Genomic DNA, 7351 nt, shown 5'->3' on the forward strand with positions numbered 1-7351 from the left:
AAACAGGTATCTTGCAGAGAGAAATACTGTTATTTACAGTACATAGAATAGTGTTACTACTGTTTGTAGGTATGTGTTAATTTCAGATCCCTAGGAGAAAAGCATTATTTACATGACTTTTATATGTACTTTCTTGTGACAGATATTATTTCATAGACACGAACATCACTTTATCATTTCAAACCATTTCCGTGGCCAGGAATCACTTTAAGCAAATGCTGTTTAGTGCTTAAGCAGCTACTGAAAGCAGGTATGAATGTTGGTGTTTCCATAGATCAACTAGTCAAGACTGTTCATTGTAGTGGTGACTTTATGACCTTAGTTCTGAACTATTTTTTCTCTTTGACATGCCAGATTATTGTTTGAGCCACTTTCTTGACTGAGAGACCCTCGAATTCACCAATTAGCTGAACTTGATCAGCAGCACCTTGTGTTTGTTGCTGCTGTTTACTGCTTTGAGAACATAGCAGTTCTTCTAGAAAAATTCAGAAATCTATAGATACTGTTTCCATCTCAATCTACAGATATTTAAACACAGAATTTCTACTGTTGTAAATATAAACTGTCTGTAAATATAATGTTTGGCTGAACAGATTATTGATTCAAAAACCATCACATGTATTTTCTTGCGGGTCCTGAAAATGTACCCATAAAGACTAAAGTATTTTATTTAAAGTGCTGTAATTTCGGAGGAGGATCATTGAAGTTTTTCAGTGGCACAGTAGCATTTTATAAGAAGAATAAATATTACAGATCCTTTAAAAAAATAATAATTATTAAAAAAAAAGTTCCAGGAAACTCAAAGGTCATATTGGTGTTTGCTTTTATTCCCCTCTTTAATGAAAGGAAAGAATTCAAACTTCATAAAATATTCTTCAGGTTTGGCTGTTATTTTCCAAATATAAGAAAGATTAGGAAAACTGTCCCTTACATATCAAAAGGATTTATAATTAAAGCTCTTGTTCTGCACTCTGACTTTGTCTGCTCTCTTTCCAGTGCTGCTAAAGATTCCTATTCCTGACTGGTTTGTACAATGGGAATTTAAAGAAGGACTTTTTCCTTTGTGTACATACAATTCTCAGTGAAATCAGAGATGATGTGTAAGAAATACAGGATTGAGTCCTTTTGTTTTCTGAAATATAGTTATAAGAATCTGGAATTACATATTGTTACCCTACATGTCACCTGTGTTTCACTTCTCAAAGAACACAAGAAACATGACATGACACGTCACGTCACGACACAACACAACACAACATGACATGACAAGACACGACATGACACGACAGGACATGACATGACATGACATAAGCTTCTTTCTTAATATATTTTTTAATATTTTACATCTGCAGAGCAGTGTGAATAGAAAATGATAAAAGTCATCTTGAATTGATGAAAATCTAGGAGCAAATGTAGTATGTATCGGACTAGTATAATATATAATGTAGAAGTGAGGGGCCATATTGCAATTCATTATATTTTAAATACTTTGTAAGATGTTTATCATTCTTTTACTCCTATTCCTGTTCATATTTAAAATTCTTCTTTCTCCAAATAATTTGTTCTTCACTGTGTGTTAATTCACTGTAGTTCTGTCAGTGTTCTTTGTGAAAACCACTAAGTTCAAAAGCATGCTATCACATACTATAGTACCGCTGAACGGGAACCAGTGTCTTCAGTTTCTATTCAATTATATTAATTATATTAAATATATATATATATAAAGTATATATAAGATGTAACCCTATATTTTACTTTTTTCACACATTTTTTTGTTTGTTTGTTTATTTCTTATGAAAAAATATATTGTTTATTGTCTTGATTCTACACTTAGAATTTTATATTGGGTTTATGTTGCAAGGTTGTCGTAGTGAGGGTAGCTTCTGTGAGAAGTTGCTTCAGGTGAGAACGGAGCCAATTCCAGATAACTCAAAAGGGAGTTGGCATAACATAAGCCTGAGAATAATGTAGGTTGAACACTTGAGAAAGCATATTTAAGAAAGTGTAAAAATGATGCACAGGATAGCTATCAGAGAACACTGAAAAATGGAAAGACTAGCATCAAGGTCATAAAAAAGAAAGAAGAGGAGGTACTCCAACTTCTGGAGCAGAAGTACCTCTGCAGTCCACAGACAGCCATGGAGGAGCCCACTGTGCAGCAGTGGATTTGGCCTGAAGGAGGCAGAAACTGGGGAAAGGCTCCAAAGGAGTAGTCTATGGCCACAGTTGCAGCCTGTGGAGACAAGCCTACGATGGGGCAGGTGGACAGAGCGAACTGCTGTTCATGGGGATCCATGCTGGAGCAGTGATTTCCTAAAAGATGGGTCCTGTGGTATGGATCTGTCACCAGTGAGAAGAGATCAACCCCTCTCTCACTGTAATATCCTTTCAGGTATTTGAAGAGAGCAATAAGATCTTCCCTCAGCCTCCTCTTTCCCAGACTAAAAAGCTCCAATTCCTTCAGTCTCTCCTCATAGGGCTTATTCTCCAAATCCTTCACAAGCCTTGTTGCCGTTCTTTGGACCTGCTCTGTATTACGGTGCCCAAAACTGAACACAGTACTCGAAGTGGAGCCTCACCAGTGCTGAGTACAAGGGCAGGATTACTTTCCTAGTCCTGCTCACCACACCATTCCTGATACAAGTCAGGATGCTATTGGCCCTCTTGGCCACTTGGGCATACTGCTAGCTCATATTCAGCTGACTGTCCATCAGTACACTAAGGTCCTTCACTGTCAGGCAGCTTTCCAGCCACTCCTCCCCAAGTCTGTAGGGTTTTCTGGGGTTGTTGTGATCCGAAACTTGGCCCTATTGAAACTCATACAGTTTACCTTGGCCCACTGATCCAGTCTATCCAGGTCCCTCTATAGTGCCTTTCTCCCATCTGGCAGATCAACTCCCCCCCAGCTTGGTGTTGTCTGCAGACTTATTGAGGGTGCACTCAATCCCTTCGACAAGGTCATTAGTAATTATGTCAAATAGAGGAAGCCCTGGTATCGATCCCTGGGGGGCATTACTTGTGACTGGCTGCCAACTGGATATAACTCTACTGATCACAACTCTTTGGACCTTACCATCCAGGTAGTGTTTCACCATGGGGAACCAGCTTCTCCACAATAATGTTGTGGGGGATAGTGTCAAAGACTTTTTTTTATTTCATCTTTCTCGTTCAGGTGGAGGAGATAGAAGAGGGTGGATAGAATAAAAATGTTCTCAGTTTTCTTTCAGTTTTCACCATTCTAATGTATTTTCAGCTGGCAATAAATTACTTAATATCCCTATGCTGAGTCTATTTGTCATTTATGATATTTGATGAATGATCTCCCTGTCCTTATCTCTACCCATGAGGTTTTTTTCATCATATTTTCCGTTCCTTCTGAAGAGTAAAAGAGTAGTATGGTGGTACATAGTACCTACAGCTGTTTAGCAAACACATTCTGTAGACAAAGTCACTGACCTAGCAAGAAAATGTTTTTTTCTCTTTGAATACCAGTAACATAAATACCTGCAGTAATTCCCTTAGCGATTTAAAGATCCAGGAGAATCCACAATTTCCTTTCTTTCAGCTTGCTACAGACTGAGATAGCCAATTTGTTTAGCACTGTCTGCTTTAGTGTAATTTCACTGGCTGTACTGTGGAAGTCATCTTTGAATTTCTGTCATCGGGATATGTCTGCCTGCAATATTCATTATCACTTCTTTGAAACCTCATCAGAAAATATGTTTTCTGCCTCAGATAGATCTTTGAATTCCTTCATCTTTCACTTTGTATTCAGCACTCATAAATTTTTAAGAATACAGCTTCTAAATAAAGTTTGCATATAATAAAATAGACAGGGATCTCCTGGAAAGAGTCCAGCGGAAGGCCACAAAGATGGTGAAGGGCATGGAGCATCTCCCCTATGAAGAAAGGCTAAGTGAACTGGGTCTGTTTAGCCTTGAGAAAAGAAGACTTGAGAGGGGACCTGATCCAGGTCAATAAATATCTAGGGTGTGGGGGCAGAGTGGCGAGGCCAGGTTCTCCAGCAGTGTGCGGAGACAGGACAAGGGGAAACGGCCAGAAACTGTAGCATAGGAAATTCTGCACAAATGTGTGCAAGAACTTCTTTACAGTGAGGGTGATGGAGTGCTGGAACAGGCTGCCCAGGGAGGTTGTGGAGTCTTCTTCTGTGGAGATATTCAAGACTTGTCTGGACACCTACTTTGTGACCTGGTGTAGGGAACCTGCTTTGGCAGGGGGTTGGACTCAATGACCTCTGTAGGTCCCTTCCAACCCCTACAATTCTGCAATTCTGTGATTCCATGATTCTGTGAAAATACTTAATTTTCTTGTATTTTTTTCTCATTTCTAATCTACGTCATCGGAGAAAAAAAATGATTAAATATAGCAGCAGTAACTCAAGTAAATAAGGAGGAAAAACGAAAATCAGAATGACAGTAGGATAAATGTATACAATGTTCCATTTTTAATTCCATCTTCAGAATGCTAAGGAACAAGGCACAGTTACGGTAAGATGAAACACATACGAACACAAAGAGCAGTAGCAGTTTCCCTGAGCTGCAGATATGAACTGAACAACTGCTTATTACATAGCAGTGTTTGTCTTTATTCTAATGTGGCTGTAGAGGAAAGAAAGTAAAAATATCAATACACAAAAAAGTGTATTATATAAAGTAATATAATTCATGAAGCTTCTTGTAAGAGATAGACTTGAGGGAATGTCCAGAAATATTGTGTTGAATGGACCAAGGTAATTTTTTTCTGAGCAACTATACTTTGACAACTCCAACTTACATAATGTATGAGATTTGACAATTTAACTCACAGCATATTTTGTTTTCAGAAAATTGACCCAGTTATCACCATTAGAAAGGCTGCTTTTAAATTCTACTTCTTGTAGCTCAAATTCAGAAAGATATTTAAAAACAATCAAAAAGTACACACTTTTTGTTAACATTTTACATTCATATCATTCTTGAACTCATAAAACCTAGTGCTTTTTTGAAATTCTTTTTGCTGTACTTGAGTATAAATCATAGTGTCATAGAATGATAGAATCATATCAGCTCTAGTCTATCAATCTGTACCTGACCGCTATACACCATGACATTCAGTGTGTCATCTACATGTTTCTTGAAAACCTCCAGGGATGGTGACTCCACCAGTACCCTGGGCAGCCTATTCCAATACCTCAACACTCTTTTTGAGAATAATTTTATCCTAATATCCAACCTGAACCTTCCCTGAAATGACCTAAGGCTGTGATCTCTTGTCCTTTCACCAGTTACCAGGGAGAAAATGCCAACTCCCACTTTAGTACAACCACCTTTTTCATTAAGTTGTGAGGAGTGATAAGGTCTCCCCTGAGCCTCCTCTTCTCCAGACTAAAGAATCCTAATTGCCCTAGCCACCCCTCATGAGGCTTGTGCTCCAGACCCTTCACCAGATTCATTGTCCTTTTCTGGACATAATCCAGGGCCTCAATGTTGTTGTAGAAGGGGCCCAAAACTAAACACATTACTCAAGGCATGATCTCGATAGGACCAAGTATAGAAGGATGATCACCTGCCTTGTTTGCTGACTTCATTATTTCTGATACAAGCCAGGATGTCATTGGCCCTCTCAGTCTCCTGGGCACAGTACTGGCTTATGTTCATCTGGCTGCCAACTCTCACCCCCAGATCCTTTATCTCTGTGCAGCCTTCTAACCACTCTGTTCCAAGCCTGTAGCAATGCATGGGATTTTTGTAACTGAAATGCAGAACCTGGCACTTGGTCTTCTTAAAGCATGTACAATTGGACCCGCCCAGACTTCTCTGCATAGCCTTCCTATCCTCACACAGATTGACACTACCTCCAAACTTGATGTCCTCCGTAACTTACTGAAGGTTTATACTGAAATTCATACTGGAATAACAGAATCATAACCAATGTGTATGCACATAATACTCAAATTAAGCTTAGATTTCATAAACCAAACTTTCTTCCTAGACAAAAGCCAATTGATAATATTTGGAAGTTGCTTTATACTGCATATTCAGAGAGGGTATGTCATTTTTAGAAATTCTTTCAGCAGATATATGAACAATTTTATAGATTGATCTCATGCAATGTAGTCTCAGAAATTTCTACAATACTAAGATATAAAAGTTATTATGAGTAAGTGTTACTATGAATCTCAAAGCACTGATGTTCTGTCAAAATAACATTCTTGTAAGTAATACTGGATCCTCAGAATCCTTGGATTCTTTATAGAAAGTTTACTAATATTCTACCCTTTAGTAACTAATTTTGCCAATTTTTGATACTTAACAAAATCTAGTAGAAAATTCTAGTGAGAATTTTCTGAAGTGTTATCTTTTCTCCTGGTGCCATGCTGTGGCCTTGTTGCTCCATTGCAGCTATTGTGGAGACATGTGACACTAATGAAAAATAAATGCAATAATAAAGAGAAAATAGATTAGTTTGTCTTCAAATGGAGTATAAATATACTAAGATAACACAACTGAAAAAAAACTAAGTTTACAATACATTTATGACACAGACAGATTTCACCAAAGGAAGGAAAAAAAAAAGTAAAACTTACAAAAGAATTTAATAAGTAAAAAATTTACTTTGCTGTAGAATTCTGTCCCTGAAATGAGCTCTTGTTGGATACTGAAGAATGTGAAATATTCTCTCATACTTTCATAAGATTTAAGGCCTTGAATATCAAGAAACCAATTGGTCCTTGGGTTGGAGGGGAGAAAGTCAGTTATGAAAAGAATGAAAGCTTTCTACTCCATAACCTTGTAGCTTATTTTGCAGCTTTTTAGTTGAATTGCTCTGAGGTTCTCAACTTCCACTCTTCTTACCCTTGAATGAAAACAAAACAAAACAAAACAAAAGCGGTATATTTCAACTTTCATTTCCTTGTTACTTAACTGAAGCTGCACCTTTATGTAATGGTACATTCAATATATTAACTTTTTCAAAAAAAAAAAAAAATAGTACAGTACACCAAACTGGATGTTATAGTTTCTCTGACTGTGTGGTAAATGAGTGTAAGTATTAACTTTCTTCTAAAGTTACAGATGGGAATCTAAAACATGCTTGTCTGCTACAAACAAGATAGATAAGCAACTTGTCGCCCAGTTATGTTTTTCTACAATGTTCATATATAAACATTCCATACCACATACTACATTTCTCTTTGAAGTAATCAAGGGTTAAAATTATACAAATAATAGTTTTAAAAAATATTTCATTAAAATTAAGTAAACACTCATAGAATAAATCATTTCTGAAAAGGAAGCTGTGAAGCTAGAAAAAAAAAAATTCTAAGAAAACTATTACACATCTTAGCTACTTA

This window comes from Meleagris gallopavo, chromosome Z (assembly GCF_000146605.3).
Source record: "Meleagris gallopavo isolate NT-WF06-2002-E0010 breed Aviagen turkey brand Nicholas breeding stock chromosome Z, Turkey_5.1, whole genome shotgun sequence".
Classification (NCBI taxonomy): Eukaryota; Metazoa; Chordata; class Aves; order Galliformes; family Phasianidae; genus Meleagris; species Meleagris gallopavo.